The following is a 9957-nucleotide window of genomic DNA, read 5'->3' on the forward strand; positions in this document are numbered from 1 at the left end:
TCGTATTTCTGTTCACATATATACACATATAGTATAAATACGTGAAAAGAAAAGCTCCCCGAAGGGCTGGGGGCATGCTAATGAGATCATTCAAGGAGAGAAGACCGACGATGGTATAGGAGATGGTAAGACCATTGTATTAATCGTTAGACATTCTATGTTAAGCGTTTTGCTTTCTCCTAGAGTGACTTTACCTTGTACCATGAGAAGACAAACTGAAACTGCAATCACAATAATTACTTTCCATATTTCTTTTGCCCATTTTCTTCCATTCTGCTGCTGTTACATATACAGTACATTTTATCCTATTTATGCACAACATACAAGGAAATTAAATATGCAGCAAAGATTTAATACACATGAAAGAGAGAGTGAGAGATGTAACAATCGAACACCCATAAAGTGGTCAATGAGCAGCTTCCAAAATCGTACTTGGATATTGTCCACCCAGTTGTATATTTTACACAAGCTACAAGCCATACGAAGCTGATGTTGAAGCCTTGAGTGACCCAGACCCACCTTCATGAGTGGTGACTGGTTTGTTGGATAAATGACGCTTGTAGCTTTGCGGACAGAAACCAGATTCTCTTTGCCCTTTGGGAATGCCAAATCACCAGCTGCAGTTCCGACCCTTTCGACAGATTGCCAATTCAGCATCCTTCCTTTCGACAGATTGCCAATTCAGCATCCTTTATTATTTCCAAGAGCATTACTGCATTTGTGCATTTGCCCCTGCCTTGTTGTACAGACGGGGCAAGCTTCCATTTGAAATGGGCAAGCTTGACCTCTGTTGGTATGCCACCGGAATTTGAAGACAGAAGCAGGGGTCATTGGACAGCGGGGCTTGGAAAATGCCAGATCAATGATTCCCTGTCATAAACACATTTACCATAGAAGTATGTCACGGTCACCAAACTAGAGAGAAGAAAACTAAAGGTAACACGCGCACGCACACGCAGCACTGCCTAAGGGCACTTCCTTTAGACATTCAAATAGGGAATTTTTCTTGAGGGATGTCCCAAATTGTGACATCGAGACAAAACGCCTTTAGAGAGTGGTTCGATTGACAAAGTACTGACCTAACGAAATATCTCATAGAAGGTTACAGGACTGACCATGCTAAATGTTATAGAATCCTTAGCAGTTGGGTAGCAGTAAAATCGTCATGTGAAAATGGTACCAGTATTAAGACTAAGAGGAACAAGTTAAAAGGAGAAGTTTAAGGTCAAATTAATACGGGACATTCTGAGAAAAAACTAAGATGCTTGGTCAGTTTTAACAAGAACTCATAAAAGGAATGGCTTGATTCATGATGAACATGTACATGCACTTGCACGAGCACACATGCACTTCTCTGAGTAGAATTGAAACAGAAGCACGCACTTGCACGCACGCACATGCACTCCCAATCCAGACCCCAACTGCAAGCAGTTCGGAAAAGGCTTTATTGATATTAGTTATAACGTTTGCCATTGGAAACATAGAAAGACAACATTACCCCATTAGATCTTATTCTGTACTATGTACTAGGGAGCAAATATCATTTTTTATGCCCTTGAATGAAAACAGGTTATTAAATATTTAAAAGGGCAAAAAAAAAAATGGGTGGCAAAAATAATTTTTCAAAGAAAACTTTGAACTAAAATCTTAATATTCCTTTCAACAGTAGCATCAGCAGGAAACAAGAATCAAGGAAGAAACAATATAGCACATTATGACCAATTGAATCGAAGATCTAAGAAAGAAAAAACAATTTTACTCGCACGGATCTTCCAAATAACTCGTTTCAGATATTACAGTGGCAGATTTCCACAAGCGACACCATAAATGGCAGAATATACCCCAATAATAACAAGCAGATGCCAGTCTTATACCCCAATAATAACAAGCAGATACCAGTCTTTCAATTTGGTTAACAAGTGAAGTACTACAAATCCTTTTAGAGATGTCATAATCACTTTACACAAGGTAATACAAAAAGAGAAGTCAAGCACCAAATTTAAAACCTTTACCTGAAGACGATTTAGTACGCAGGTATACTTCCCCCCATAGCTCTGGCTAACTTTCCATGAGTGAGAGCTCAAGGACACAGTGAATGCACCACACACCAAAGCTTATTATCAAGTCCCATCTCCAAATGCAGCCTTCTCCGCATTGACGAACTGAAAAAACCAGAAATTTGGTAATATCTGTGTCATCGTTTTTCAGTGTAAAACCAGGCTTCCTATCAGAAGAACATTGAAATTCACCCACGTGAACCCCTCGGTTCATCTCCCTAGTTTTGGCTTCATAAAGGAATCTCTCCCTTGCAGCTACACGATCTATAAGATCCTCATCAGCACCATCGTTCTGTCTAAACAAACCAATCAGACCCTTCCAGTTTCAAAAGCTTCACAATACAACACCAGAAAGACTGAAGAAGCTTTGCTTCCAGATCCACAGCAGATGTTGTTTCTTGATTAATTGAAGTTGCCTCCTTCCAACTCCTTCAACCCCCAGTAGCATGAATTTTATCAGCCACACCAAACCGTTTATGAGGCTGTCTGGTCCGCAGGGATCCACTGTCTAACCTTGAAGTGAACTGTAGGGACAAAGTGTCTCTGCAGACTTTTGACAAAGAGAGTTCATCAAATGTTGAAGGTGCTCGAACCCATGATGAAGTGCTTGAAGATGGGGATTGTTCATACATTTTTTTGACAAACAGATGGCCTGTATTCAATGGTACTGTCCCATCGAGCATTTTTGTCAGATAAATGTGAATTGCGATGAGGAAGAAGTCCTGCAATGTCTGGCAAGCTATAGAACTTCTTCACATTGACTGTACTATCCACATTCTCCGCTGGTCTGAAAGAGCAATTATCATAAGATGGTCTTTCAGATTGCAATGAACTATTTCTAGGTACAGCAAGGTCTGGAAAACCTAGCGGTCTTGAAGAAGTGCTAATCCCATTTTCTGGTTTTTGCCCAAAAGCAAAAAAAAAGTGAGCCTTCATAATTTGATGTGCCCAAAGATGGGGATTTGGGGGACATCAACTCCATTTGACCATTCAAGTAATCAGAACATTTTTCTTTAGCGACTCAAATGAGATACGATGCAATCTGATAACCACGCACTGTGGTTGGCTGATAATCATAGCCATCAGAAGGTGGTGGCAGGCGCAAACTAGAATAGCGCCTCTCACCAAAGTCAAGAGCATTGCGGCTGGAATTTTGCACATATGCATCTAACATCTGCATGTAGTTGGACCACAATGAAGATGACCCCCTTTGGACCCCGTAAGATGACTCTACACTACTTTGCAACCCTTGCTGCTTGGTAGAGTCATATAAATTTGAACTGATCATGGAATCAGATCCTCTTCCGCCTATGGAGGGATAATATCCGGTAAGTTCCTTCCCAACGATGTCCACTTTCAGTGTAGTCGCAGGCTTGGGATCAACCCTTGAATCTACCCCCACCAGCAATACATCCAGTTTCTTTGCCTTTGCTTCTTGTGTTACTTGTGTTTCATAGAGCTGTCCCCAAAATTCATCAAGAATCGCAGCTAATTGACGTCTAGCAGCACAGCCTATTCCTGCTAATCTTGAAAGACTCCCAGCCCCACTCCCTCCATCATCACCTTTCCCACTAAGACTCCTAAATGATCCAGGACCCTCAGATGTCAAAGATGGGCTACTTCCAGACATCCTTTTAGATGATTCTTCAGGCTCCCAAGAATATCCCTCATCATCCCTCTCAGTTTGTAAATCCCCCTCTACTCCCACAGTCTTTTCAACTAAATCTGTTGATTCAGTTTTAGAGGTAGTGGTATCTAGTGATTCGCCATCAGAAACCTTATTACAAACAGTAGAGACTGGGACAATCTCTATTTTGATTGCTGATTCCCCTGGATGACATACAGAGGAGCCTGGGAATGTAGTATTAGAAAAACTCTCGTCAATAGTAGTCGAATCAGCACATTATCAGAATCCTGAAGTGTTTTGGGCAAATTTAGATCAGCACTTGTAACTGACATATCTGAATGATTGTCAAAGGACTTTCCCAATGCTAATGTGGGTTCTTGCTTTTGTATGGGTTGATCTCCATGATATCTAGTTTCAATAAAAACAGTTTCGTCTTTCTCGGCATATGGCTCTGGTACAGCATGTTGTATATCCCAGTCCCATACCTGAGCATCTAATCTGGAACATACAGATTTTAATGGAGTGGCTGCAAGCCAAATCATCAGTCAAAGCGTAACAGAAGCAGTGATTAGAAGCACAACATACGGAACGGAAATGCTACTCCCTAAGTTCCACCTCAAATTACCCACCCAATCACTGTTTCCAAATATCAGCTCTACCAGGCCCAGCATTCCAATAAATGAGATCAAGGCCAAGAACTCCAGAACCTGAGAAATTTTGCAGGCACCCATTATTGATCTTGATGAGGCAACCCGGAAAAGGGGGATGACAGAAGATGGAAGCATAAGGCCAACCACCACCTGTATGAATATCAACAATTGATATATACCTTCAGCTCCTGAATTCCACACACAAAAGAGAGCTAGAACAATGGCAATAATTCTGATTGTGGCATGATGAAGCCAACCGGGAATATCAATCCTGAAGAAATCATGGAGGACTGCTTGTCTACCAAGATTCCATGTTAATGCTCTGATTTGATTGGAAAATAGCAGCACTAGTAGAAAAGCAAAGGGTGCTAGTGGACTTCCAAGTACCAGTATAAATTATTTTTGAAAAACGAAACTTAGTTAGTATGAACAATAAATTTCAAACGACTGGTATGTTAGCAATTCCAGTAGTAACATTGCTCATAAAGCACAAACCTGATCATTAGCGACAATGCATCCTGCAATATAAGCAAACCAAGACCTGTACTGTAGAATACATGTGCCGCAGAGTTCATCAGCACGTAATTCACCATGAAAATGCCACTAAAGATGGATAGAATGGCATAAAAATGGCAATGACACAAGGCTCTCTTGGAAACATGCGGTGGCCCCACATCTTGCTGCAAGAATATGAAAGATGTTGTAAAGCACAGAACAGAAGTGAAGAGATAAATAAAACAAGTAGAATACACAGCTATTACGTGGTTCAGCCACTAGGGCCTACATCCACGGCACAAAGAGCCCAAAGGGCTACTATTACATGGTTCAGCCACTAGGGCCTACATCCACAGCACAAAGAGCCCAAAAGGCTACATCACTTTTATAATACTTTCTTAATTCATACACAATACAATGGTGGAGGCTCCTTTATATAGGAGAAGAAATTATGAGAATGGAAAGAGATAGAAAATAGGAAACAAGAAGGATTTTTCTTCACTGATTCCTCTAATAACACCAAATCTTCAATAATAGGAAACAACATCAATTACTGAAAGATTTTCCTCCACTGATTCCTCCATTAAATCTTCAATAAAAGACGAGGAGAACTTCAAAAATTCAATAAATCAACTAATAGTTACAAAATCATTTTTTATGCCAATGCATGAGAGTGCAAAATAAGCTCAGGTCTAGTTGTTGCCCGCAAAATTTCAAGAATATAGCAAATTGGATTTTCAATAAACTCCCAGCGTCCCAACAGGAGCACTTTCTTGGATTTTAGAATCAGAAAAGACGTAGAGAACTCCCTTTATTTTATATATGCAAGTGCTACTCAGTGCGGGTAGCTCTATGAATTTCAGCTTGAGACCTCCCTTATCACTCCCGATAAAATAGGTGCAGTCAGTTATATTTAGCATATAAAGTCCTTTTTAAAGAAGCAAGGCCATCAAAACAGAAATCAAGTACGACATATGGGGCACAATATTGTTACAAGCCAATGAACACATTTGCCATGCATAGCACTCTGTCTGAAACTCTAACATACACACACAAACATAGAGCGACAGAGGAATGGAGGGGGACAGAGAGACCTATATGGTAGAAGAATGGAGGTAAAAATCGTGAGGCGTAATATTAGCTCCAAGAAGGCTCATCAAAGCAAATGCACTTTCTCCATTTAGTTTTGTTGGCATCTCATTCATGGAGATCGGGGTCTCCGGTTGACTGATGAGAACGCCAAAAACATAAGAAAGCATCATAAAGCTCGCTATGCCTATGCACAGAAATCTTGCTTTGCCATTCTCCTGAAATTCAAGTTTTCTTAAGATGACATCACAACACTAATGTCAACTCTCAAAATAATATTTATATATGGGTCGCGAGCATTTAACACCCCTATAATATGCATATAGCTCATATAACTCCCTATAGGTTCTGAAAAGCCCCTAACATTTATTTTAGGGACGAACAACGACCTCCCCTCGTTCGGCCGTTAATGGAGCAATAGAAATACTAAAATGCCCTTACTACAATTAAAATGATATAGTAAAAAATTCAATTAATGTAAAATGACTATCACGGCCTTTATATACAAAAAAGGCATTTTCGGTATTTAATACAATTAATTAGTCATGTGCGAGACACGTGGTCTGTTAACGGTACTTTCCTAACGGTTGACCGCCGAAAAGCCCTAGTTTGCAATATTTTTAAATTTTTAAGGGAGTTATATACCCAAAGTAAAAGAGGGGTGTTATTTGCTCAAAAAGTAAATCATAAGAGTGTTCAAATACTTAGCCCTTAACATATTTATCATAGAGAAATGTAGGTAATTAGGCTTAACAGAAAGGTGGCAAAAAGTGGAAATCGGACAAGAGTCAGAAAAACGGGTGAATAGGTCCACACTAAATATTAGATTAAGCCCATGTGCAGTGCCCAAAATCTAAAAACATCAGTGCAGCTATATTTTAGGGACAAAACAAAACTTGCTGTAATTGGAAAAGGCAACCAAATGTATCATCAATAATCATTAAAGAGCAATAAACAACCATAGTAAGTTCCAAAGCGATCATAGAAAACTCTGTTTGAACTCCTGAGAAAATGCATTTGGCGATGTCATACTCCTTGCTGCAAATCTTTCGCATCACAAACAGAAAAAACATGCAAGTAGTTATACTAGCATGAAAGCAAATAACAAAATATTCAACCACATGAATAAATAAGCAACAGGCGAATATAAAATAATTTGGTAAATAGAATTTATAAAATGGTATAATTGCAAAAGATAATACTATATTATTGGGAGAAAAGAGGGACACCACACACACACACACACACATATATATGCCTGTGGATAGAGAGAGAATGATAATCCACTCCATCCAAAACTTAGATGCTTCTAGAAGAAACATATAAGTTTAGGTCGTAGTTGCAATCCAGCATGCCGTATGCCACATCAAATCTTGGTATTTATTTAACACATTACAGCTTATGAAAATAGAAAGGCAACATAAACTACCAGTGTACTTGGGAGAATCCGGTTTCCAACTGAACTTATTAACTTAACAAAGCCTTGTTCCAAGTATATGGAAATGACTATATGATTAGAAACAAAAATGTTCATATCCACATTGATGCTACTACACTATAATAAATATAATTTTTGTAAGTTCAACACATATGATCACTTTCATTATATAATAATGGCATAATAAGAACATGTGCAACTCTACCAGTTCTGAAGTTAGATAACTATATAGATTATGAAGTGTAAGAATCAATCTTTTTATAAATTCTAACCTACTCATTTTCAAAATTTTCTTACAATTCCAATCAAAACAAAATATAAGGGGGAAAAAAGAAATAAAACTTCTACAATTGTTCCAAATAATTAAAGATATACTGAAAATTGATGAACTTCACTATAAATGGAGTCCGGAAAACGAAGAACATATATACTTGGGCAAGATCTTTTCCAGTGACCACAGTGATACGCACTGACAGGTATTGACAAAAAATAGCAGCAAAGTTGGAAACAAGCATTGGTGTGACCAAATAAATCCCAAAGTGGGCTCCTCCATCAACAGCAGCGGCCCACTTTCCTGGGTCATTATATCCGTTTGTAATTAAAAGCACAGGAACCGCAGCAGGAATTAACCCTGAAGAATGCTTGGCCTATAGGTAGCAGTCAAAATCTCATTTTCCATGTTATTATTTGATTCCTCAGATAAATAGGAATTCAGCACTATAACAGTAACAGTTCCAAGTAACAGAAAAACCTCCCAAGGACTATTGAGCAAAATAGTTACATGGCTGCTTACTCCAAAAGTACTTCCACTGTTTGAACGCCAACCTTGATTGGTAATTTAACATGGCATTAGTGGCGTCTGTGGGTAACCATATCTCCATATAGCCAGGGTATAAACAGATCCAGATCCCTCGTCACCTGTGGAGACTAACAAGACATGTACATCTAACAACTACTTCAATAAAGCAAGGCTGGCAGACTAGTATAACTATAATGTACTTTCCCAGATCAAATTTAATAGCTGCCCTTGTTGTTTAATCACATGACAACTGTTGATACAGCAAAGTCCTAACAACAGTGCTTTGAATCACCTTCAAACCAATATTGAGTTATTTCCACAACCTCCTGAATTTTTTCATTCATGGTTTGATCAAGATCAGAGGGCTCAATTTAGGGAAAAGAAAAAAAAAAAGAAAAAGAATCAGAGGCCTCATCTTCAAGTAAATTTCGGGAAAAGATTAGAGGATATTATCTGTAATCAACAAAACAAACTCCACATAAATATATATTGCCAACAAACTGCCTGATTGATCTACACTTCAAACTTCAGGATTCTAATCCTGATTGAGAAAGAAATACCAAAAATGTATCAAGAAATTCATCTTCAAATTTTCGCATTTAAAAACATGGATGAAGTGCTGGAAGTTACATAAATCGACCAATAATGTCAAATACGACCATTGCATCAATGAACAACTGTAGGGACAATTTCAATTCATTAATTAACTCAAACATCACAAATTTAACAAGGTGATGGATGCCTCAGAAATTTCACCGAAAACCACCAAAGTATGATGCACATAATTATGACTTGACTAAAAATATGAGTTCAACAAGCTCACTTGCAGGAACTCGCCGAAGAAAAATCAAAAATCAAAAGAGATACAAATTCATTAACAACGGAACAAAGCAGTAGAAACTAAAGGGTCAGCAATTAACCAGTTCCAATTTATCACTTTGCTTAACTAGTCATGCAGTATTACAATTATACTTCACAAAACTAAGTTAAACAGCAATTGTAACATGAAGATCAGAAAGCCAACTAGTTATTACAACCGCTACAAGAACTTAATGAAATATTACCAATAAACAAACCCATAATCAACAAATGCAAAAAGAACGAATGCCCATATTACAATCCTAAAATACCACCAAAATGACCCAGAACAATTTTCAAAATCAAAACTTTATTTGCAAAACAGAAGAACAAAGTCCAAAAGCCTAAAAAAACAAAGTAAAATGACCTGTGCCAATTAAGATCACAAACAGCCACCATAATTTCTAACAAATTGATTGTAACTTACATGGATCTGAGGTTGAGATAGAAATATAAAATTATCGATTCAACATGCGTATGTACAGCATGGATAGGTTTCCTCTTCTTTTTCTTTTTTCTTTTTTTGAAGGGTTAGCTTCTGTTGTTACCTTCTTGTTCCGGAGCTTTCCTTTTTTATTCTGTACGATCTTGGTAACGAGAGAAGACCAGAAGCGTTTAGTCACAGAGCAGCTCCAGCGGGTGTGGATTTCAGCGACTAGGCCCCAATGTGCTCCGCCCATTTTTTTAATTGCCACACTGGCGTCCTATTTTTTTAATTGCCACACTGGTCCCCCATAAAGGGCGACCAAATATTCCTGCCCCCCTCCTCTCCCATATTTGGTCATTTTCCGTCCTTAAATTTCTTCAGAAAATAATTATCACATACATTACAAATTTTTACTTTATTTTTCACTCACACCCCAACCATATAGTTCTGACATGATATTAAATAACTTAAATACCCTTTATTTTTGTCAAAATAACTCTTTAGCCTAATAAATTAA

At 38.2% G+C, this 9957-nt stretch overlaps 1 pseudogene; it reads right to left on the reverse strand.

The window, feature by feature from the left end:
* Positions 1–222: 222 nt before the first annotated feature.
* Positions 223–9729, reverse strand: LOC132313268 (ethylene-insensitive protein 2.2-like; annotated as a pseudogene).
* Positions 9730–9957: the final 228 nt, after the last annotated feature.

The sequence above is a fragment of the Cornus florida genome, unplaced genomic scaffold (genome assembly GCF_030987335.1).
Source record: "Cornus florida cultivar Cherokee Brave unplaced genomic scaffold, ASM3098733v1 CherokeeBrave_3.0.0_Hap2_Chr06, whole genome shotgun sequence".
In the NCBI taxonomy this organism is placed as follows: Eukaryota; Viridiplantae; Streptophyta; class Magnoliopsida; order Cornales; family Cornaceae; genus Cornus; species Cornus florida.